At 46.7% G+C, this 25,171-nt stretch overlaps 1 protein-coding gene across 2 annotated transcripts in view; it reads right to left on the reverse strand.

Annotated features, from left to right (window-relative positions):
* Window positions 1–24,554, reverse strand: part of Kif3b (kinesin family member 3B) — a 40,800-nt gene extending 16,246 nt beyond the window's left edge. For both annotated transcript variants that reach the window (XR_005976041.1, XM_041670409.1), the window contains exon 1: window positions 24,463–24,554. The gene's annotated coding sequence lies outside the window, so the exon portion shown is untranslated. The remainder of the gene's footprint in view (window positions 1–24,462) is intronic.
* Between the last annotated feature and the right edge of the window lie 617 nt (window positions 24,555–25,171).

A 25,171-nucleotide genomic window follows, 5' to 3' on the forward strand; every position in this document is an offset into this window, starting at 1 on the left:
CTCTGTGAGTACAGGCCAGCCTGGTCTACAGAGTTAGTTCAGGATAGCCAGGGCCACACAGAGAAACCCTGTCTTGAAAAAAATATGAAAAAAATAAAAAAGAATGAGACAAGTCCAGTTTCCATTAAGAGGTATGATTAAATATATACATACAGGGAAATCCAGCGTAGTTTTATTTTTGTTGTTTGTTTGTTTTGTTTTGTTTTTCGAAACAGGGTTTCTCTGTAGCTTTAGAGCTTGTCCTGCTAGCTCTTGTAGACCAGGCTGGCCTCGAACTCACAGAGATCCGCCTGTTTCTGCCTCCTGAGTGCTGGGATTAAAGGCATGTGCCACCACGGCCCCGCCAGTGTAGTTATTTTTAATTTAAACAAATTCATACCAGGGGGCTGAAGAGATGGCTCAGTGGTTAAGAGCACTGCCTGCTCTTCCAAAGGTCCTGAGTTTAATTCCCGGCAACCACATGGTGGCTCACAACCATCTGTGGTGGGGTCTGGTGCCCTCTTCTGGCTTGCAGACATACACACAGACAGAATATTGTATACATAATAAATAAATATGAAAAAAAAAACAAATTCATACCAAAATCTAATAGGTCAATAGGTGAAGAAGCACAGTGTATGGTTACACAGTGGGAGCTTACCAGGGGGCACAAGAGTGGACCCTAATGCCAAGTACGGACTGAGGGATAGCTCAGCAACAGCACATGTTAGCAAACAAAGGCTGACTCAATTCCCAGCACCAGAACAAACACACATGAAAGGCACACAAGAAAATAACCAGGTAAAGAGGTAAAGGGGGGGAGGGGAAACATGGGCTCCAGGCAGCCTGCAGGCCTAGCATTTGAGAGGCAAGTCTGTGCTTCATAACATGGCCTTGTTTCGGGTGGCTCAGGTGCCATGTACAAGACTGTGAGTTCTATCCCCAGCACCACAAAAGGGTACGCATATAATAGGCCTGACAGGCACTTGGTGTCACACAGTCTCAACAGGGGAGCCACTGGGCCACAGGACTCACTGTGTACTGGCTTGCATGCTTGAATACCTTAGCTGGTGCTGGGAATACCTCTCAATTCTAAGAATCAATAAAAAAATGGTTTATGCAAAATAAACTTGTACTTGTGAGTGAAGATGTGGAATAGCACACTGCATTCAGCCATCGATTTAATACATTCTGAATGCAAGGAGGAAAAGGGCAAAAAAATATTTTAAAGAAAAAGAAAAACAGAAGCTCATTTGCTGCCAGGAAACTCAGAAGGCAGAATGGGTGGCTGGATGTGTCTCTAGGAAAGACAAAGGAGAGACCAGATCAGAGCCAAGAGGGACACAGAGACCACAAGCTCCTGATAACCTCAGTGTGGGAATTAAAAACAAAACAAAACAAAACAAAAACCCAGAGGATTCAGGTTTAAAAATTAGTATTCAAAAGTCCTTTTATGCCTGCAGGCCAGAAGAGGGCACCAGATCCCATTACAGATGGTTGTGAGCCACCATGTGGTTGCTGGGAATTGAACTCAGGACCTTTGGAAGAGCAGGCAAAGCTCTTCCTGAGCCATCTCTCCAGCCCCTCAAAAGCCCTTTTAGAGACAAGCGTTGCTCCCTAGCCATTCCCCAGCCACCTAGTTTTCTTGGCCACAGACAAAAATCATTAGATCTTTTCCTTCTATCTTTATTTTCAGTGTATGGGTGTTTGGCCTGCATGTATGTCTATGCATCACATGCATGGAGTGCCTGCAGCAGACAGAGGCAGCATTGGATCCCCTGAGACCGCAGTTACTACTGATGATTGTGAGCTCCCATATGGGGGCTAGGAATTGAACCCAGGTCCTCTCAAAGAACAGTCAGTTCTCTTAAAGCCCTGGGTCATCTCTCTAGTCCCATTATTAGATTTTCAACCTAATATTTTAACAATGTGATGTTATGCACAGCAATACACAATGGTTTGCATCTTGCTCTTTCTTACTACAACCTATCTTGAAGTTCTTATCCTCAACAAATAGGACAGCAGCATAATATCCCACTGTACAGATACATCATAACTTATTTAATCTCTGCTCCAGGTGCACTTGGGTTGCTGGATGTGGCAGTGCACAACTGTAATTCCTGAATTTACCCAGCTGAGGCAGGAGGATTATGGGCTTGAGGCCAGGCTGGGCTCCATAGTAAGACCTGTCTCAAGCAACAAATAAAACAATAGATAGCTGTTTCTGATAGTCCACTGTGAAAAATCCAGGAAACAATCATTTCTTGTGTGGACAAATATATCTGAAAAAGTAAATCCAAAGAAGTTGAATTGCTGAATCGAAGAATGCACACATCTGTAACTGTAGCATGCAGAAGAGCTGGAGTTACCCTACACAAAGAATGCACACATCTGTAACTCTAGCATGCAGAAGAGCTGGAGTTACCCTACACAAGGGATGCACACATCTGTAATTCTAGCATGCAGAAGAGCTGGAGTTACCCTACACAAGGGATGCACACATCTGTAACTGTAGCACGCAGAAGAGCTGGAGTTACCCTACACAAGGGATGCACACATCTGTAACTGTAGCACACAGAAGAGCTGGAGTTACTTTACACAAATAATGCACACATCTGTAACTCTAGCATGCAGAAGAGCTGGAGTTACCCTACACAAGGGATGCACGCATCTGTAACTCTAGCATGCAGAAGAGCTGGAGTTACCCTACACAAGGGATGCACACATCTGTAATTCTAGCATGCAGAAGAGCTGGAGTTACCCTACACAAAGGACAATGTTCCTCCCAGAAGCCATAAGTTGCCAAATGAAAAAGTCCAATGCCACATGCAGAATACTTCAAGCAGTTGGTCAGGTCAGTGGTGTCCCAGAAACTTCCAAATAATAAAGATTATGGTTACTGCTCTTGCTTGACCACCAGAACTTAATGCTAGGAGCCTACTGCTGAAGACACTACACAAAGTGGTCAAAGGAATGAAGAAAATCAAGTTGGTACCAATCAGGAAGCTTCCTTCTTGTAGGTTAGCTTTCCAAATCCTGAAGGTGCTAGGTAGGCTGCTGTGAGTCCTGCAGACTACAGTGACTGGTGTGGTCAGTTGTGCACATGGGTGCAGTAGTGGCAGGGATAATATGGAGGTAGCCAGCTGATTTCTGGTTGGATTTAAGGTTGACTCCACAGTGGGGAATGTGTGCATTGTACTGGAAATCTAGACATGAACCCATGGAGAGGGAGCTCACAGACTCTAAGAATGAACCTACCATTTGATAAATGGACATAATATCAAGCTGAGCCCTGCATTTGCATCTCTATACCCATACATAGCACAGTTCTCGACTTCACCAGAGAAGCTTCTTTGTGTAACAGACAGTAGTTAATGCAGGAACTCACACTTGGCCGAGTGCAGAGAATCAGTCCTGTGTGCTCAGCCACACATGGGACATCCATATCACCCTCCCCCTGTACAAGAGACCATGGCAGAAGAAGGGGCAGAAGAGACTGTTAAAGCCAGAGTTCAGGGAGGACTGGAATGAAGTAGATCCTTCTGAACATGGCAGGACCCCTGCACTCAGGACCTCCCAGCGGCTGTGGGTGCTCATACAAGATCAAGCCAGTCAACACTCTAGTGTGCATGGGAGAGGGGCTCATGAGCCCCCACCCCTCCCTGAGGAACTGTTGACAACTGAAGGCTTCTGGGGAACAGTGAGTCAACCATACTCCAGTGGATGGCCCTGAATCCATGTATATATGAAGCATATACTGGATTTGGAGGCCCTACTGAAAAAGAAAAAGCTAAGAAAAGAAAGCATGATGCTGGAGGGGCCAGGGGAGGTAGATCCAGGAGGAAAGAAAAGGAGGGGTAGGGGAGAGGGTAAATGGAATCAAAAGACATTCATGCTATTCTCAAAGAATTGATGAAATATTACATTAAAAAGTCAAAATAAAAATTAGAACAAAGAACCAGAGCTCTTACTCTCTTTGAATGTGGTTTCTGTAAGTTCTGCAAAAACAGGAGTCATTCTCCTTTCACATGGGTAACTGTGAAACTACAAGGCACAGGCAAAGGGACTTACAAAGTCTCTACCATATCTGTATGCTAATATAAAGAGAGATTAAAATTATTACGAAAGGGTTTGGGGTTGCAGGCGTGGCTCAGCAGAGGAGCACAGGACAAGAATGTGGGATGCCATGGGTTCAGTTCTCAGAATGTGAAAGAAAAAAGATTCTTCTAAGACTTTCATCAAACGTCACTGCAGGTACTATGGTTAAACCTTAATTCTGTCCATTAAACATCAAGACAACCATTTTCTACTGTTTAGTTTGTAATTTTCCTCTCATACAAAAATTGAGATAGAAATACCTACCTACTGACATGCAATAAGAACTAAATCTCATACTATTTAAAGAAAATGTACAAAGCTAGTCCATTCATTGGTCTTCTTAAGTCTAATTTTGTCACATGGAGCCAAGCATCTATAACCAAAACATTCAGGAGGCTGAGGCAGGAAGACTATTAGTTAGAAACCAACCAAAACTACATACTGAGACCCTGTAACACCTTCCTTTTATTTTCTGGCATCAGGCATTCATGTAGTACACACATATACATGTGAGCAAAACATTCATACACATGAAATAAAATAAAATTTTAAAAAAGAAATTTTAAAAAATAAAATCAAGCCAGGCTATGGTGGCTCACGCCTTTAATCCCAGTACCCAGGAGGCAGAGGCAGGCGGATCTCTGTGAGTTAGAGGCCAGCCTGGTCTATAGAGCAAGTTTCATGAAGCCAAGGCTACACAAAGAAATCCTGTCTCCAAAAACAAACAAACACACACACCAATTAATTAATTAATTAAAGTAGAAATGTTATCAGATGGGAAGGAAGAACCAGGTGCTAAAGCCAGGCAGAGTGGTCATAACTTTAATTCTAGCACTTGGGAGGCAGAGATCTCTATGAGTTTGAGGCCAGCTTGGTCACCCTGGTCTACATAAAGAGTTCCAGGCCACTCAGGTCTACACAGTGAGAGCTTATCTCAAATAAATAAATAAATTTAAAAAGTAGAAAGAAAAAAAAGAAGGAAGAACAAATGGCTTTTCTTTCTTTAGAAGGTACCCTCAGCTATAACTGTGCCTGACTACTCCTTTTGTTGGTTAGGGGTTTTTGCTTGTTTTCATCTACTCGATAATAATCTATGTTCATCTGAGAAGAAACCTCAGTGGAGAAAATGCTCCATCAAATCCACATGTAGGCAAGCCAATAGGGCATTTTCATGACTCAGAACTCAAGACTGAAGGGCAAGTCCACCGTGGGTGGTGCCATCTCTGGGCAGGAGGTCCCAGGTTGTGTAAGAAAGCAGCTGGGCAAGCCAGGAGGATCAAGCCAGTCAGCAGCATTCCTCTGCGGCTCAGCTTCAGTTTCTGCCTCCAGGTTCCTCCCTGGAGCTCCTGCCTTGGCTTCCCTTCATGATGGACTGTAACCTGTGAGCCAAATAATCCTCCTCGGTCCCCAGATTACTTTTGGTCATGGTGTTTTATCACAGCAACTCAAAGCAAACTGGGACATGCCACCTCTCTCCAAAGTCCAGCAGAGGCCTACCAAAGCTGGTGTGAGCGAAAAGGGAAGCACGGGCCCCAGAGCCTCCTTTGGGAAGGCCTCGGATGCAGCACCTGGCAGCCAGGCAGGTGGACTGCAGAGTTCAAGAAGGTGGAGTTACAGGCTCCTGGGCATCATGTCCTCCTGAGGAGGCAGTCTGTCCCCACTCACACCTGTGAAAACACTGTGGCCTGAGCCTGTTCCATAAAAAGCCCACAGCAAAGACCTACAGGCCTGGCTACTCCATTTTTTTGAGCTGCAAAGTGGATTAAAAACAAAGGAATGTGTTTAATGATCCACATTCATCTTCAAAACTCCTAAGATGAGTCCCTGCATTAAATCTCCTCAACTTGGAACACATTTCTTTTCAGAGCTCACCCAGCTAGAGCGGTAGCCATGTATTATTGATGTTTTACTTCAAGAAGACGGGCAAATTCAATTTCCTGTCTCCAGAGCTGCAAATCTGTTCTGGGTCCTCCTCAGCAGTGAGGGCATTCTCAGGAGGATGTCGGACTCCCTCCTGTAGGTCCAATCACAAAGTGATAAATCTTGAGAGACACCCAGCAGTTCAGTCAGCAGCCTGTCGCCTGAGTCCCAAGAACCTTTGCTGTCAGACCCAGCAGCCCGGGTTAAGAGCCACTGGCTGGCTGGCTGTGCAAAGCTGCGTTCTCCAACCTCGCGACTTGTGCCTGCTGAGAAGATCAGTTACTTGTTTCTCAGGGGAACCACAGCCTTCCACACTCTTTGCTGGGCACTTCATTTTGGATTCATGTTACCCTTGCTGGTTGTCATGGAGACGCACCTCAAAGTCTAGAATTTGGTGTGGACTACATTCTGAGCAACTATCGGTTACTAGCACAGAGGTCACAAACTGGTCACATTCTACATGAAAGGATTTTTTTTAAAGTGTATATGTGGTCATTGAGGCCATAGCTTTGTATATGTTACACAAGCACTCTGCCACTGAAACACACGCACAGGCCTCTGCTTATATTTTATTGACCAAGCATGCTATTTTAAAAGGGGGGGGGGAGAGAAGAGGGAGGAGAAAATGAGGTTGGGATATAAAATAAATAATTAAATGTATTAAAAAAAAGGGGGGTCAGGAGGAAGGCTGGGTATGGTGGTACACACCTCTACACACTCAGTAGAGGCAGGCAGATCTCTGTTTGAGGTCAGCCTGGGTCTTCATAGTGAGTTCCAGGCCAGCCAGGGGCTATATAGCTAGATCCAATCTTTAAAAAACAAAACAAAACAACAATAACCAAAAACGAACAAGGGATGGTCAATGACAATGAGATGGTTAATTGTGTAGATGCTTCTGCCGAGACTGACAACCTTAGTTTAATCTCTGGAACCCACATGGTAGACGGAGAAAATGGACTCCCAGTGGTTGTCCTCCACTGCCACACACTCACAATGACATGCATACACCTGCACACATACACAATGACATGCATACGCTTGCACACATACACAATGACATGCATATGCCTGCACACACACACAATGACATGCATACGCCTGCACACATACACAATGACATGCATATGCCTGCACACACACACAATGACATGCATACACCTGCACACATACATACACTCACACACACTCACAATGACATGCATACTCCTGCACACACACAATGACATGCATACGCCTGCACACACACAATGACATGCATATGCCTGCACACACACACACAATGACATGCATACGCCTGCACACACACAATGACATGCATACGCCTGCACACATACATACACCGCTACACACACACAATGACACGCATATGCCTGTACACACACACAATGACATGCATACGCCTGCACACATACATACACTCACACACACAATGAAATGCATACGCCTACACACACACAATGACATGCATACGCCTACACACACACAATGACATGTACACGCCTGCATACACACACAATGACATGCATACGCCTGCACACATACATACACTCACACACACACAATGACATGCATACACCTGCACACACACATACACTCACACACACAATGACATGCACACGCCTGCACACACACATACACTCACACACATTCACACTCAGAAATATATCCATACACAATAAATAAGTGTAACTATTAAAAAAAAAACAGCCCAGCACTCAGGAGGCCGAGGCAGGCAGAACTCTGTGGTCTACATAGTGAGTTCTGGGCCAGCCATGGCTACATAGTAAGAATCTTGTCTCAAAGAAAACAAACAGAGTGATAGCAAGATGCAGCTCTGTGGGACAGTGGTGCTGAGCTTGTAGAGATTTCGGGGTTTGGTCTCCAGCATCAAAACCCTCCAACATTTTCCTCTCCCTCTTCTCCTCCTATTCCTCCCATCTTATTTAAACAGCACACCGGTCAATAAAATGTAAGCAGAGGGCTGTGAGTGTGTTTCAGTGGCAGAGCACTTATGTGTCATATACAGGCTGGAGAGATGGCTCAGAGGTTAAGAGCACTGGCTGCTCTTCTAGAGGTCCTGAGTTCAATTCCCAGTAATCACATGGTGGCTCACAGCCATCTATAATAGGATCTGATGCCCTCTTCTGGCCTGCAGGCATATATACAGAGCACTCATATATAAAATATAAATAAATAAAATTTAAAGAAGAAAGAGAGTGGGCTGAGCACGCCATGGAGACCAAGCCAGTAAGCAGCATCCCTCAATGGACTCTACATCAGCTTCTGCCTCAAAAAAAAATTGTAGAGATATTTTGTTTGTGTTTTAACAAATAAAGCTTGCCTGAAGATTAGAGTGCAGACCTAAGCCACTAGAGGCCAGGCAGTGGTGGCACAAACCTTTAATCCCAGGAGACAGAGGCAGACTCTGTTAGTCCAAGGCCACCCTGGGATACATGAAATCGATCCAGTCTAAAAGAGAAGCAGAGCTCACACAGAGGTGATCCCAGCACTTGGGATCATATGCCTTTAATCCCAGCACTAGGAAGGTGGGGAGAGGAGTGGCATGGCTGAGAGGAGAGAGGAATATAAAGTGGGAGGAGACAGGAGCTCAGTGCAGTCTGAGGACAGGACCGCCCCTTTGGTCTGAGCACTGGTAGAGGTAAGAACTCTAGTGGCTGCCACTCTGCTTCTCCGGTCCTTCAGCTTTCCCCTCCTGATAGCTGACTCTGAGTTTTTATTATTGAGACCAATTAGAATTTGTGCTACAAAAAACCCTCAGCAGTTCCACCTTCTCCACATGTTCATGTTCTGATGGAACCTTGCACATGTGCAGAAAGAAACATAGATAAGGATGCTTCTTTCTGTTTTTGATACAGGGTCTCACACTGCCCAGGCTGACCTCTAATTCACCATACAGCTGAGGCCAATTTGAACTTCTGATTCTTCTGCCTTACCTCGCAAGTGGTAGGATCACAGGCATGGACCACCATGCCTAGCTGACACAAATACTCCACCAACTGAGCTACATCTCTAGCCCCCAGCAGTGTAATAATAACAATAACAGAAAGTGACAGCTACACATCAGTTTATGGGAAACCAAAATTAAAATATTACAGATAGTCCAGTGTGGCTTCAAGACAAGCCACAGCCCAAACCAGGCCCACACCCATCTCTGTAAATGACATTTCACTGAAACGTAGCGTGACCCTTCGTTTGCATAAGCCTAGATCTACAGTGACTATAAAAGGCTGAGTAGAGCGGCTGTAACAGAGAAAGTAAGGTCCCCCAAGACCAAAATATTTGCCAATTTGGACTTTTGCAGAAAAAGTGAGTCAGTCCTTGAACTGGCAAGGTTTAGTTCAGACTCACCTACAAAATGGGACCCTGTCTCCAAAAAAACCCACCGAGACCAAGTCGTAGAGAAGGGTGTACACACCAATGCGGAGCCAGCTGCCCGAACTGGACAGTGGAGAAACAAGCGAGAAAAGGCAATTAGACAGGGAAAGAGATTCAACTCAACCTGCAGTATTTTATAATTTCTCTTTTAAAAGTACAGTGAGCAAATGAGACATGAGCTGAACATGTGGCACACACCTTTAGCCCCAGCACTCTGGAGGCTGAAGTGCTCAGATGGGTCACTGTGAGTTTGAGTTCCAGGAGAGCCATGGCTACAGGGTGAAATCCTATCTCAGAAAGAAAAGTCCACCACACTGTGCCATCGTTAAAAAGACACTTGGTCTTGGCTGACCCCAGATGCTCAGTCAGAGGTCACGAGCCTGAGTTTAAAATCAATATGGACAACGCAGGGAGTGCTCGTCCCCCCCACCACCACCAAAAAAATAACAATGACTTAAATTTATTTTGTCTCAAGAGTACCTGGTTTTATAAAAAAAGATTTTAATAAAATATTTTAAAGCAGAAAATAAAGACATTTAGCAAAACTCTATAATACCTGGGAAACGGTTATAGATGAAAAAGCAGTTTATAAAATTGAATGGCTTCATGTCATTGTTATATAAAAATAAAACACTTGCTGGGTGGTGGCAGACACCTTTAATCCCAGCACTCAGGAGGCAGAGGCAGTCAGATCTCTGTGAATTCAAGGCCATCCTGGTCTACAGAGCTAGTTCCAGGACAGTCAGGGCTACACAGTGAAACCCTGTCTCAAGGGCTGGAGAAATGGCTCAGTGGTTAAGAGCACTGCTTGCTCTTCCAAAGGTCCTGAGTTCAATTCCCGGCAACCACATGGTGGCCTACAACCATCTGTAATGAGATCTGATGCCCTCTTCTGGCCTGCAGGCATACATGCAGACAGAATATTGTATACATAATAAATAAATAAAAAAATATTAAAAAAAAAAGAAACCCTGTCTCAAAAAACAAAGCAGTCATTGAAACATCAGCAGTTGGTCCACTTTTGGTGATGGGAATGCAGGAGATTTCCCTGTTCTTCCAACACATCTGTATTTTCCTAATTCTCCTTTCATAGGTGTGCGGCCTCTTCGAATGGGGATAAAAAAAACATGTCTGGCAGTTCCACAGAAGCAGCCCTGCAAGAAGCAGTCCACACACACAGAGCACACATTAATACATCTCTAATCAATACACGGCAACGCTGTCCTCTAAGAGAACAGGGCAGGCCTGTCAACGGCCTGCCCAGGGCTCAAGGATGGAATGTCTGAGATGCAGCCTGTGCCACAGATCATGTGCACTGTCAGAAAAGCACCACAGGAAATAAAAGCAACATTGTCAGCCAGCCTAAACCACCTTCATTTACAGACTTTGCCTAGGGAAGCGTCAGTCTCTGTATCAGGACCCCGAAATCCTGAAGTACACTGTTGGAAAGGACATTCTCACCCTGGTCTCTAAGATGCATTTTCACAATGGGAGTTACAAGATTTCCAAATGAGCATAGTGACTCACACCTGTGATTTGCACACTGGGGAGGTAAAGTGGGGGATCACCAGGGCCCAGGCGTTGGAGATGAGCACGCGCGCGTGCATGCACGCACACGCGCACACACACGCACACAGTTTGTTCATCTCTGGTTACAAAACATCACTATCTTGCAGAATATTTAAAAGAACATGAAATCTGCATTGAGGGATTAGTTCTTCATTTCTTGTGATTGCACAAAACCTATCTGTAGGGCAGGCTGGTGTGGTATCACATACCTTAATTCAAGCACTCAGAAGGCTGAGGCAAAGGACGGTGATCTGAAGGCTAGCCTGACAACACCGAGCGATCCTGTCTCAAAATACCAAAACTAACAACAAATCCAGCCTCCACACATTTGGAAGGAGATGCAAGAGCCACATAGCAATAATGGTTGTCAGGTGGCTGGTTTCCCTAAAAGAGCCAGGCGGCAAGGCCAAGGTAGGAGAAGAAAGTCACTGTGTGCACTTTTACACCCACTGGATTTTAGAGCATGTGGACATACACTATCTAGTCAACCTTTTTAAATCACGGACTAGGAATGTGGCTCACATGGGAGAAGCTTGCTAAGCATAAAAGAAACCCTGAGTTTGATATCCAGCACCAAAAACACACAGACATGGTGGTGCAGCACTGGGGAGGTGGAGGCAAGGAAGTTAAAAAATTCAGTCATCTTCAGTTATACCAGCTTTGAAGCTTCAAATACATAAGCTCCTATCTCAGAAACAAAAACATTTTTGAATAATGTTGATATACCTAGTTATAAACAATTAAATTAGGAGGCTAAAGCGATATCTCCATGGTTAAGAGGAAGAAACTGTTCTCACAGAGGACACAGGTTCAGTTCCCTGGACCCACATGGTGACTTAGTATGATCTGTAACTCTAGCCTCAGGGATCTGCCTCCCTCTTGTGGCTTCTTTGAGCAACTAAACATAAACAGCACACACTCATAAGGATAAACATAAATCTTCTTTTAAATGCAGGTAGGATTTGGAGAAATGACTCAGTAGTTATGAGCATTGTTTTTGCGGATGACCTGAGTTCAGTTCCCAGCACCTACATGGCAGTTCACAACCATATGTAACCCCAGTTCCAAGGGATCCAACACCCTCTTCTGACTTCTGCAGGTCAGGTGTACACATAGTATATAGACACACATTTAGGCAAAACATTCAAATACATAAGATAAATCTAAAAAATTGCTTACTGTGATAAAAAAAAAGACCACAGCATGAGCTTTAGAGCTCAACAGATATGAGCATTTGCATGGTCTCTACTCGCTCAGTCTTAAGAGTCTTATGTAAGCTGGGCAGTGGTGGTGCATGCCTTTAATCCCAGGAGAGGCAGCTGCAGATGGATCTCTGTGATTTTGAGGCTAGTCTGGTCTAAACAGCAGGTGACAGGCCAGCCATTGGTACTGTTAGACCCTGTCTAAAAGAACAAAATTACTTCCATTGAGTGAGGCTGGTAAGAAGCATGCCCCAAAGTACTGCACCCACTAATGGGGCAATAGGATTGTGGGTCACAGTGCTATCTGGTTGGTGAGCTTGCATGTCTTCTTTTGTATGTCTGTCTTTCTGTTCTTTGGACTTTCTGATGGTTTCGTGTATTTGGTTTTTATAATCAAAGTGGGAGGAAGTAATAAAACCACTCCCTGCTTGGGGAAATGTCAGAGGCCCTGGGAGTTATAGCAGGTGACAACTAGTGTTCAGATGTCAACCCACCAGACGAATGCTTCTCTGATGGAGTTTAATCCCGCCCAGGCAAGGCCTGCAGGACCATTGACTCTGGAAACTGTTGCTCACTTTTGCTAAAGCAGCTTGGTGTCTCCCCAGTACCTGCATTGCTCATGTGATGTGTATATGTAATCTCATTATTACATCTCAATTTTATGGGCACATATCTGTGGGTAGTCAGAAAGATGAATTTTCATTTAGCTACATAATTTTGATAAATAGAAAATATACTAGGACATGTTTCATTACTAGATCTATTTGTCCCATAACTATAAACAAACACTTAAAAGCCCACTTTGTTCCTTTTTACTCAGGTTAATATCATAAAATAACAAATTTCTCTTCAGTCTAAAGCAAACCTCACACAATTAGCTCACTTTTACCTCAAAGCAAGTTCCACCTAGACGAAAGGCTTTTTGTAAATGGACCATAAGTTTAAAGCTTTACAGCTATGCACAAGGTCAGAGCTGCAGGTGTCCAACCAAGGTTGCTACACAAAGCACCCTAAGAAAAGCATGCCAACTCTTCGCTTGCCAAGTCTAGCTGATAAAAGACCTATGGATACTGTGCCACTGGGCTCTGATTACAGTCTTGTCCCTGTAGCCTTGAAACCCTTGTGTTGCCATGGCAATGGCTCAGTTCCTTATCGCTTACCCTAGGAATGTGCTTTTGACCAATGAGAGGTAACTCTTGTAACTTTTTCTTTGCTTCAAGCCTCTTGTAAAGAGAGTTTTTAGGCTGGAGAAGAAGCTGGGAGGAATTAGAAGTAGAACAGGAGAATTAGAATAGAAGCAGAAGAATAAACAGACTTGTTTGGAACAGCACAGCGTGAGAGGATTCATTCGCCCTCAGATACCCATAAGTTCCTTTCACTTCCTGTACCATCAGATATGGACCCTGAAGAGGACCTTGGGGAGACAAGGCTAGCACTTTGATTTGAGTTTAAGCATCTGTAGATGACACATTCTTAGTAAGCAGCCTGAAAATGTGCCCAGTAAGATGGGCAGTGCAGGGCTGGAGAGATGGCTCAGAGGTTAAGAGCACTGGCTGCTCTTCCAAAGGTCCTGAGTTCCATTCCTGGCAACCGTATGGTGGCTCACAACCATCTGTAATGAGGTCTGGTGCCCTCTTCTGGCCTGCAGACATACACAGACTCCTTACTGTTCCTCCTGCAAAACCGAAGACCACCTTCTGTAGTCATCTCAGTCACCTGAGCAGACACTCGTGTTTCACGATTCACCAGCGGGCTCTGTGCTCATATTCCTGAGTCATCAGCAAAGGGATGACTGCTGCCACCCCTGGGCTGCTAGAGGCTGTGCAGCGCTTCTGCTCCTATTCTGCCCAGTTTGTGTTCTAAACAAAAGGCCACACAGCCCCACTGATACCCCTGCTAAAGGTGCTTGCTATTAAGGACTGCAGTGTGGGTGACAGTGTGTCCCAAATCCCAGTCGTCTTTCTATTCCCCCTGGACCATACCCACGTCTTCACTGCGCTCTAGTGTAAGAAAAGGAGAGTGCTGTCACTACTAAACTAAAGTCCCACTGTCACCAGTGAGGGAGCTCTCTAGTGCAGCGGTATGCTAAAGACAGGTCTGCCAGTGGTGACGGGCTCAGTGTCTGCAGTCAGGTGACAAAGTGAGGAGACACAATGATCCCTAAACAGTCCCACCTCAAGATGTAATGCAGTCAGAGCTGGGTGGTGGTGGTGGTGCATGCTTTTAATCACAGCACTCAGGAGGCAGAGGCAGGTGGATCTCTGTGAGTTTGAGGCCAGCCTGGTCTACAGAGTGGGTTCTAAAACAGCCAAAGCTGTTATACAGCAAAGCCCTGCCTCAAAACCCACAATAAATAAGTAAATGAATAATAAAGACACGACACAGATTGGTGGCAATGGCCAGGAGAGCTAACTGTTAAGAAATGTGCTCCGGAAGCCCCACCCAGGGGAAAAGGCCAATGTAGAGGCACCAAGGGAGAAGAAAATGCCATGTGTTTGCATATGCAGGTACCATCACGCATAAACATACACAGAGAGACAGGCACTGAGGTCCAGACAGGCTGACTTATTTGCCATGTCACAATACAAGTGGCAGAATTACTGCTAAAATCCTGCCAGAACTTTCTGTGCTATCATAGGATTGACTAATAAATCTTCTAAAAATATTTTTAAATTTGGGGGGATGAGTTTGAGACAGGGTCTTGCCATTTAGCCTTGGCTAGTCTAAAACTGGCTGTTTACCACAACAGCCTTGAACTCACAAAGATCCACCTTCCTCCGCCTCTGGAGTGCTGGGTTAAAGGCGTGCGCCACCAGTTTTGTTGCAGGAGCTGGTTCTCTCTGTCCACCAAGCGTGTCTGACTTGTGCTCAGGTCATCAGACACCTTTATCCACTAAGCCATCTTACCAGCCTGACAAGAAACTTTTTTTTTTTTTTTTTTTTGATTTTCGAGACAGTTTTTCTGTAGCTTTGGAGCCTGTCCTGGAACTAGTTCTTGTAGACCAGGCTGGCCTCGAAGTCACAGAGATCCGCCTGTCTCTGTCTCCTGAGTGCTGGTATTAAAGGTGTGCACCACCACGGCTTGGACAAACTTTCTAAAGGTACCGCACTGCAGGACTTCTGCTGCCCCCTTCTCTCCCCTGAAGGCTAAGTGACTTAGGAGAGAAGCTCAGAGTCCAGCTCGGATTCTGCGAGACCTGGAGCTAGGCTGCTACAGAGTATGAGGGTTACCCTAGCTAGTCCAGAGCTGGGTCTCCGTAGCCTCAGCCATTGAACACTGAGACTCACCATCACCCTCTAAAACAGCCCAAGGAATTCTTGGCCTCCTCAAACAGACTTTGAAGCCACTTTTTGGTCTGTTTCTTTGTGTGTCTCTTGTAAGGCTGGCTGACTTCAAAGGAATTGTGTTGCCTTGACCCTGGACTCCTGACCCTCTACACCCACCTCCTGAGTGCTAGAGTTATAACCAAGTACCATTGTGCCTGGTTTGAAGCCCCTTGTCTCTATTAGCATTTCAAATCAGTTACCCAGGCACAGAAGAGAGGCCTCTGACAAACTTCATGGGTGCTGTGGTCACTGCTCACCTGAGAAATAGCTGGGGCCAAGGATGGAGCCCTGTGGTAGAGCATGTGCTTAGCGTGCAGGAGGCTCTGGGTTCTATAAAAAGGAGGACGGAGTAGTAGAAGACCAGCAGCGTGGTTCAGTGGACAAAAGAGTCTGAACCCTGAAACTCATGTAAAGGTAGAAGAAAAGAACTGACCCCATGCAAATGTCCTCTGACTTCCACAGGTACACTGTGGCACACACACCATGCATGCACAAACATACACACACGATAAAAAGTAATAAATAACGTTTTTGAACAGTGGACTTGGGGTCAGCATATGTGGGAAAGTAGCCGATTCTTGGTGTCTCTACTTCCCTCTCTGGGAAGGGGAGGAACAGCTCGTGTACAAGGCTGCTGGGAAATGAAAGAGGGCTTGCAAGCGCTTGGCTCAGCAACAGGAGGCATCCCTGCACCCTCTCACCTCACTGTTATCACTGCCAAGTCCTAGGGGTTTGGTTTTTTTTTTTTCAGCCTCAGGCCATGACCACGGCCTTGTACAGGCACAGGCAGTCATGATGAAGGAGGTCGGGGTACACACAGCTCTCATCTTCTAGGCTGTAGGTCAGGGCTTGTACTTCTTGCCTTTGTAGGAGTTTCTCTCTGAGTCTGGTTAACCACAGTGACCCTGGAGATGGATCTGACAACTCAGATCTTGGATACAGCAGTGATCTGACAACAGGTATTTTAGCCACCCGCAGCTGGGAGAGCCTCATTTTCAAACCATCCAGCTGTTTGAACTGCGCCACCCAAAAGTCATCCAGCTGTTACGGTGACTCCACCCTCAGACCTTCCAGTAGCTCCTCGTACTTGGCCAAGGCTGCATTGCTGGCAGCTACTGAGGCCTGACTGGCAGGAAAATGGAAGGAGTGCCTGGCTTTGCTTCCCATCACCTAGGTGAGTGTACCTAGGGACCTCCTAAATGAGTGTACCTGGGAATGGTGGTGAAATCCAGACCCTAAGTTTTCTGACTTAGACTGCATTTTCAAGAGGTACCCAGTAGTAACAAGAGTGCTTCTGACATGCACAACACATTGGACCAGCAAGACTCTACCTGCCTCAGCACTCGTAGATCCTTAATACACTGACGAGCAGGAATGACCTCTCAGTATCTCGGAGTCCTCACCTAGAAACAGGCCGACCCATACTCCACACGACCACGACTGACTGAGAATCAGCTGACAAGAAGCCCAGAAGGAGCATCATGAACACAGACCTAAAAGGCAGCAGACAGGGCAGTTGTACGTCTACTGTTCACTACGCAGAATGAGCACCAGTGAAGGCCAATGTCTAAAGGCTGTTGCTGGGACTTGTGAAATGAGGCCTGGATCCCTGCGAGGATGAACTACTACTGAGTCCTCGAGGAATTCTGGCAGAACACAGCAGCTTTTCAGCACCTTCTCCCGTCTAAAATGCTCTGAGCCTTAAGATCTATTGTCCAGCAGCCAGGAAAGAGGCACTTTGGCAGGGAGAGCATGGCCATCTGAGGCGCTGGGAGAGAGCTATGCTAGTGAGTCTATGTTCTCCCCCAGAGCTGGCTGGCTCATCTCAGCCTCCATCAGCCAAGATCCACAAGCCAGGACATCGATGCTACCCGCCTGAGACAGCATGAGCTAGCAGAGGCCACACTTACTGCTCCACAGACTGGCACAGAGACAGCCTAGAAGAGAAGCAGGTCTTCTGGGAGCTCAGGTGGAGCTCTACTAGATCTTCCCGGCTGTCGTCCTTCAGCAGAAGCCGGGGGTTCCTTCCCAAAGGCCTAAGGTACAGTTTGCACCCTTGACCTCTTGGAATAATTCTGTTGTTCCTCTAATGTTTTAGAGGCAGATGGCACCTCTAACATCTACCTGACTGCTCAGGCCAAAAACCCAGGCATCGTCTTAGTCCTCCCATGCTGCTGGCCCCACCTCCAAAACAAGTCTTTCTGCTGCGGCCACCATCTTACTAACCTCCTGTGGAGACTTCCAGCTGCCACCCAAAGCCCTCTCAAATCATAGGCCACAGAGGCCAGAAAGATTTCACTATCTTTTGTGTTTCCTCTTGTGATGCTGGAGATGGAACAGAGGGCACACGCGCACTAGGAAAGACTCTACACTGAACTCACCATCCACCCTCCAAGCGATTTAAAAACAAGCAAAACAAATCTAGGGGCTGGGGATGTAGCTCACTTAGTAGAGGGCTTATCTGTCACACACAAGGTTCTGAGTTCAGCCCAGAGCCCCACAGGCGCTGGTGTGGTGGCAGATACCTATAACCCCAGCACACAGGAGATGAGCAAAAGAATCAGAAGTTCGAGTCCATCCTTAGTTGACTACATGGAGGGCTTAAAGTTTAGCCTAGACTACAGCAGACCCTGTCTCCAAAAAAACCTAATATATTAAAACAGCAACTAGGCACTGGAGAGATGGCTTAGTAAGTGCTCTTCCAGAGGTCCCAGCACCCACATGGTGGCTCTCAACCCTCAGCAACTCCTGTTCCAAGAGATCCCGCACCTCTCTCTGGCCTCTGTAGACATGCCGAAAGGAGCACAGTCATATGTACAGGCAGAACATCCACACACATTAGAAAACAGCAAAACCAAAGACAGCTAGATGGGAGCACCTTCTTCTCAAAGTCTTCCACGGCTCCTATTGCTCTTGCACTACTCCAGCCTGAGTCCCTCTACGGGAGAGATTCCCACTGGCGCCCAGCCACCTCTCCACTCACCCCATCGTCATAGCCACTTCTTGTGGTTTTTGGAACTTACCAAGCTTGTTCCCACCGTGGAGTCTTTATCCTTTTGGTATACCTTTAAATGGTGAGCCCCTTCCTGAAAGTAAGCCTCAACAAACATGTCACCCCCACACAGATGACTTTTCTGACCGCTCAGTTGAAGCTACAGTGCCCACCCCCAGAAGTGACTCTTTGGTTCACCACTATGCCACTGCTTCCACAGTGCTCATCCTGTTCAGATTCCTGTCTGTCTACTTTTTGGTTTTTGGTATGCACCTGTTGAGCTGTAACGGTGAGAACAAGGACCTCACCCATCTCTTCACTGTCACTCCCAGACTATGCTGGGCTGCTACGTAATAGCTGTTCAGCAAATGTCACACAAATGAAGCTCAAGGAACAGGCAGGAAGAGCACTGTGCTTGGAGTCAAAAGACACCACTGTGAGGTGGGTTACCTCCCAGCAGCATGGCTTCTCTCCCTCAGGGTTTGTCCACTGGGGAGCTAAATCTGCACCTCCCTCCCTCAAGAATCCCAGTGAGACTGAGTGATGGTCCATTTCAGAACTCAACAGCATCAAGATCCATGCAGACAGCAGTGTGTCAACCACACAAGACCCGAAAATCCATAAATGGCTCTGGCAGGCAAGAGACCTACAAGTGCAAGGCCAGCCTGGGAAGACAAGAAGAGATGGAAAGAAAGAGAGAGGAGGAAGGAAAGCTAACAAGGAAATCAGGGTATAGGAACACCCCGTGGCTCCCATTCCTGCCCCCACAGGTACCTATCAGACATCTTGGGAAGCAGATGTAGAAGACAACAGTGGCTTTACTCTGTGGCCAACACAAACACAACACATGAATTCACTCAGACAAGTCAAGGCAGGTGTATTGACAAACACTAGTCCCAGCTGCTCGGGAAGCTAAGGTGACAAGATCACTTGAGCCTGGAAATTAGACGGCGGTTAAAGCAACCAAGATGACTCTCCCTATCAAAAAACAAAAAATAAGAGGCTGAGCCAGGTGGTGGTGGTGACACGTGCCTTTAATCTCGGCAGAGGCAGGCGGATCTCTGTGAGTTCAAGACCAGCCTGGTCTAAAGAGCTAGTACCAGCATAGGCTTCAAAATTACAGAGAAACCCTGTCTCAAAAAAAAAAAAATAAACAAAAACAAAACAAACAAAAGCAAAACAAAAAAAACAAGAGGCTGGAGATGGGGCTGGTTAGTAGAATGCTCGCCTAGCAGGCATGAGGCCTTGGTAAACCCCTAATGCCAAAACGGTGAGGAGATCAAGTTCTGTCAAATGACAGGTACTTGTAAATTTAGCTTGGGGTTCCTTGAAGACTGTTGGAGGTACAACATCCTGTACATCCTGGGATAGAGAGGTGTAATAAACATTTACTAAATTTGGTGTCAAACAGCAAAACCTCCTTAAAGCAAACAAACAAAAACAAGGCCTCACGTATCTCAGATTGAGTCCAAACCTGATATATAGCCAAGGTGGCCTTGAACTTCTGATTCTTCTGCCTTCAGCACTTGAGTGCTGGGATTACAGATGTGCACCACCATGCCAAGCTCTATGTGGCACCAGAGGTGAAATCCAGGGTTCATGCATACTAGGCAGGCATTCTACCAACTGAGCTACACCCCGCCCCAGACTGCTCCTTTCTTTGCAGCCCATCCTAGCATGGAAGTCCTGGCTCCTGGAGGAAGCCTGTGATAACATCCACATTTACATAATGCCACAGTGGCAAGTGTCTCAGGCTTATGATGATCTTGTAAGATTGACAGATCTAAGATTCTAACCACACGTCATACTCATTCATCGACCACAAATGGAATATGAAATATAGTACAGGTGCTAGGTTAAACCCAAATAATGACAGCTAACATTTATCAAATGTGCCAGGCAGTTCACATGGCTCAGACTCAAGTCAATCTTCCTAAGAACCCTATAAGATGTCACTGTTATCACCTGCTCTGTGGTTGAGGAAGCTGTGGCACAAATAGTAAAGCTATTGTTGGGTGGCATACAATCTGAGTGTAGCTGACCACAATTTTAACCCAGCAGCCCAACTGTATACCTTCAACCACAACAGCACTGATGGGGCCTTTAGAATCATCTAGCCAAAATTTCTCACTAAAGAGGAGCCAAGAGATAGAGAATGCCACTTTTAAACATTCCAGCATGGGATGGGGGGGATTCATACTTTAAATGCTATCTATTTCAATGATACGTTTCCCCCCAAAAGCCATACATTATAAAAGGTAAACCTTAGTGCCAAGGGTAGACTACCTCACCATGAGCTATTTTGGTCTGGGTTTGCTAAATGAACAGAATTAAGAATGAATGTACTTATTAAAAGGGGATTTGATAGATTGGCTTACATGATGCAATAGTCCAACAATGGCTGCCACTCACTGTAGAGGCCAAGAAACAGTTCACAGGACTGGATGTCTCAGCAGTCCCCATTCAAATCACTGGAGATGCCCTTGAAGGACCCAAAACAGGCTAATGCCACTGCTGCTGGTTGCCCACCAGAAGGAGAGGGTAAGAGGTTATTGCTGGAGAAGCAGCTGGAAGCTTCCCTGGTGCTGGCTGTGCCTCGCAAGACTGAAAGGTGCTATGCAGCATGCTGGGGAGGAAACGTAACCAGCAGTGTCACTTGGCTGTGCATGCTTCATCCGACCATAATGACCTGCCCAGGGAGATGCACCCACTCATGCAATAGTGGCCTGGCTGTTACAGGGTAACCTACAACTTTCTGCTTGGATCTGAGGCCTTCTCCACAGAAAGGAATTCCCATCTGGCGCTGCAACCTGGCCAAAAGCCCATGGCTGGAGAGGACACAGGCCCTAGTGGGGAAGCCACTGCTGCTGTATTACTAAATGAACATGATATATCTGTCAAACTACATCTGAAACATTTAGATTGATGCCTATAGATTAGTGATGAAGTCAGTTTTGCTCAGAGAAGCTTCTTCTGCAGTGGGCAGTGGTCATTGAGACTCATAGCTGATCAAGGTGCTGAAAGTAAGGGACTGCGGGCTCAGCCTAGTGGGGACATTTTACCCCCTCCACGATTCCGAGAACATCACAGAAGAGGGGATAGAAAGAATGTAAGAGGCAGAGGAACGGGGGTGGAGTGCATGGAATGCTGTCTTTGGGTAGGATATGGATGTGGCCCCTGGACTCTCAGCAGCTGTGCTTACCTGTGTAGATACCTGACACTGAGCCCATCAATATTCAGTCACGCCTCCCTGAGATCTATATAGGCACTCCATGGTTGCTGAAGAAGAGGCACTTCCTTCAGTTACCAAAACACTAATAAACTGACTGTGCTCTTATAAACAACCCCTCACTGGCAGGGGGTGGTGGAACTGCATTTAATCCCAGCACTTAGGAGGCAGAGGTAGGCGGATCTCTGAGTTCAAGGCCAGCAGGGCCTACAGAGTGAGTTCTCTGACAGGGCTACTCAGAGAAACCCTGTCTCAAAAATAAATAAATAGATAGAAAACCCCTCACTTGCAGTGCTATAAGCAATCCTAATTAAACTGGTTGAATTGCCAAAGGAGTGGGGAAATGTGGACGGGGGGAGGGGGGACACACACTGTTTGGTAAGAGAGAGATCAGCAGGAATGGGAGGATAATGGGGATGAATGTGAGCAAAACACAGTACATACATTTATAAAAGAGTCACAGTGGGGCTGGGGAGATGGCTCAGCCCCACACTTGCCACACAGGCCCTGACAACCTGAGTTTACCTGAGCCTCATCCCCGGACACACATAAAGGTGGAAGGAATCAGCTCCACACAGTTGACTTCTCACCTTCACATGCCATAGCATAGGCTGGCACTCACGCGTGCACATCACACACACACAACACAAACATGCACATCACACACATGCACATCATACACACATGAACATCACACACACATCACACACATGCACATCACACACACATCACACACATGCACATCACACACACATCACACACACACATCACACACACATCACACACACACATCACACACACAAAACACAACATGCACATCACACACATGCACATCACACACACACATCACACACACACAAAACACAACATGCACATCACACACACACAAAACACAACATGCACATCACACACACACGCACATCACACACGTACACATCATGCACACGCTCTCGTGCACATCACACACACATGAACATCTCACACACATGCGCATCAAGCACACACATGCACATCACACGCACACAAACTACAGTAATAAAAGTATTTTTAAAAGTCAATGAAATTTATTAGATAAAATGAATATATGCTAGTAGCAAACTCAACAAACAAAGCTTTTTCTGAGATCTTGTTCCCATGCCACTGGGAGAACAACCTCTAGCCAAAGCAATTAGAAGCAACTCAAAATACCCTTGTGGCCTTCTAGCAGTTACTGTTGAGAAAGCAGAGGCATCGGGGAGCTGGGGATAAAATGCAAGTCCAGCTCCATCACACTGTAAACCTCAGATTCTTAGGCAAGCCAAATTCAATTTTCTCAGGCACAGGTTTCTCATCTACAAGACGGGTGACATCACCAGCTGCCTGACAAAGTCTGTGAAGATTAAATGAGATAATACACCTCAAAAAACTTCTTATCATCAAGCTATAAATGATCACTACTACTCTAAGCACTTCCCAGAAGAGATAAATATACTCCTGTTCTTCTTATACCGGGTGATGGACAAGGCACAAGTACAAAACGAAACCATAACCCCACCCCCGTCATCTACAGAATCTTATCTCTGGGTTTCTTCCCATCAGTACCTCTTGAGAGACCAACAACTCCCCTCCTCTGAGCAGACCAAGAAGTAAAACTGTGGCTGGGGAATAGCCAGGGTAGAAGGAATACCTGTGAGCTGGCAAGCTACACACCTAAGCCCTTTGGTCTCAAGTCATCTTCCCCTCCTGGAAGGCTTCCATCCCATCCCAAATACCTCACTACAGTGCGGTAAGCACTAACCAGGTGTTTTCTAGAGTGGGGGCTCACAAGTACCTATCCCTACCTACACAAGGATTTATAGGCAGTTAACGGTAGCTAGGGGGAGGGGCTCACAAGACCCCGCCCATTTCTGAGGTGTCACGGCGCCCCACCCCCACCCCGGCACCTCAGATGGAATTAAAGGTGATTGAGGGGGTAGGACGCATTTTCTTCTGAGGTGTAGCCATTGGTAAAATGTCCATGTTCCTGCAAAGAACCCAGCACCAAGTTCTTGCAAGCTGACCTAGGGCATGGAATTAGAAGGGACTGGAAGAAGGGAGGGGGTCAGTGGGAGAGGGACATGACCAAAATACATCATACACACGAATGAAACATGAAACGTCATAATGAAACCCGTTATTATGTGTAATTAACATCTGCTAATTAAAAAAAAAAAAGCCCCATGTGCCGAGCTACTCCAGACGCCAGTCCTACTGGCTTCTCATAGCAGTCCATTATCCCACTTCACAGAAGAGCAGAAGACTCAATGCCACGAGATGCAGCTTCAAACTCAAGCACACAGACTTCAAACGGGACTCTTGATCCCCACATAGAGTACCCGGGCCACTCTCCCTCTTCCCACTTGGAACCCTTTCATGTACACGTCTCCTCGGCAAGTGTCAGGACCCCACTGGACAGACAGATCTGCTGCTGCCAGAGAGGGCAAGGGGTTTGTCCAAGGTCACACAGCCAGCCAGGCACAGCTCCGAGGTTCGGACCTCAGGTACTTGCTTCCGGGGCTGCCTCCCCAGCCAGGACCCGGGACCACGGCCGCAGAGCGGCAGTGAGGACTTAGCAGGGGCGGCCGAGATGGGGGGTCGTGCCGACCGCGCCCGCGAAGGAACCTGGCGGTCAGATAACCCAGGTGCCGGGCAGAGAGGATACTGCGGCTCGCGGAGCAGCGACGCCAGGACAACGCTGGGCGCCCCGCGGGGACCCCGCATCCCGAACTCACCTGCAGCCGCAGCCGAGAGCGGGCGGCGCCGGCGAACCCCGGGCTCAGCCATTCCCCGCTGCCCCGGATGGGGAGAGACCGCGACCGCTCACTTCCTTAGCAACCCGGCTCGGCGACCCACTTCCTTAGCAACCGCGTCAATTTCAATAACTTTATTGCGCTCGGAAGCGGACAGCGCAGCGAGGGGCGGGACCCGGTGTGCAGTGGCGCTTGCCAGGTTCTCCGCGCGTGCCACCACTCTGACCCACCGAGGACGCCAGACTGCATCCGCAGGTCCCCTGTAACCTCGTTCTGTGAAACCGAGCTCGATGTCTTGGTCACACTACGCGATTATTCCATCGTCCCCTTCTGAAAGCTCTTTCTCTCGCCAATTCTCTGATCTGGGTCTCAGATAAGTATTGAGTGGCTCCCAATCAGGGTGCACCCAGGGATGAAGCCAAATCCTTAGGAAAATCCTCAACTCTGCTCTGCCTGACACTTCCATTCAGCCACAGCGTCCCTCGGTCTGCCTTTCAAATACACCTGCATTTCTCCACCAGCAAGGGATAGCACCACAAACAAGGCCAGGCCACCATCATCTTTAGCCTAGCCTGCAATTCCTATTCTCTCTCTTCGTAGACTTTTTGGTCTGGCAATCCATTCCCGACGAGATGACTTGAATAATAATTTTAAAACCTGAAACAGCTCACGTCACCCTCCCTTGATAGCA

The sequence above is a fragment of the Microtus oregoni genome, unplaced genomic scaffold (assembly GCF_018167655.1).
Source record: "Microtus oregoni isolate MIOR12 unplaced genomic scaffold, Mior012 000020F_ref0000438, whole genome shotgun sequence".
NCBI lineage: Eukaryota > Metazoa > Chordata > Mammalia > Rodentia > Cricetidae > Microtus > Microtus oregoni.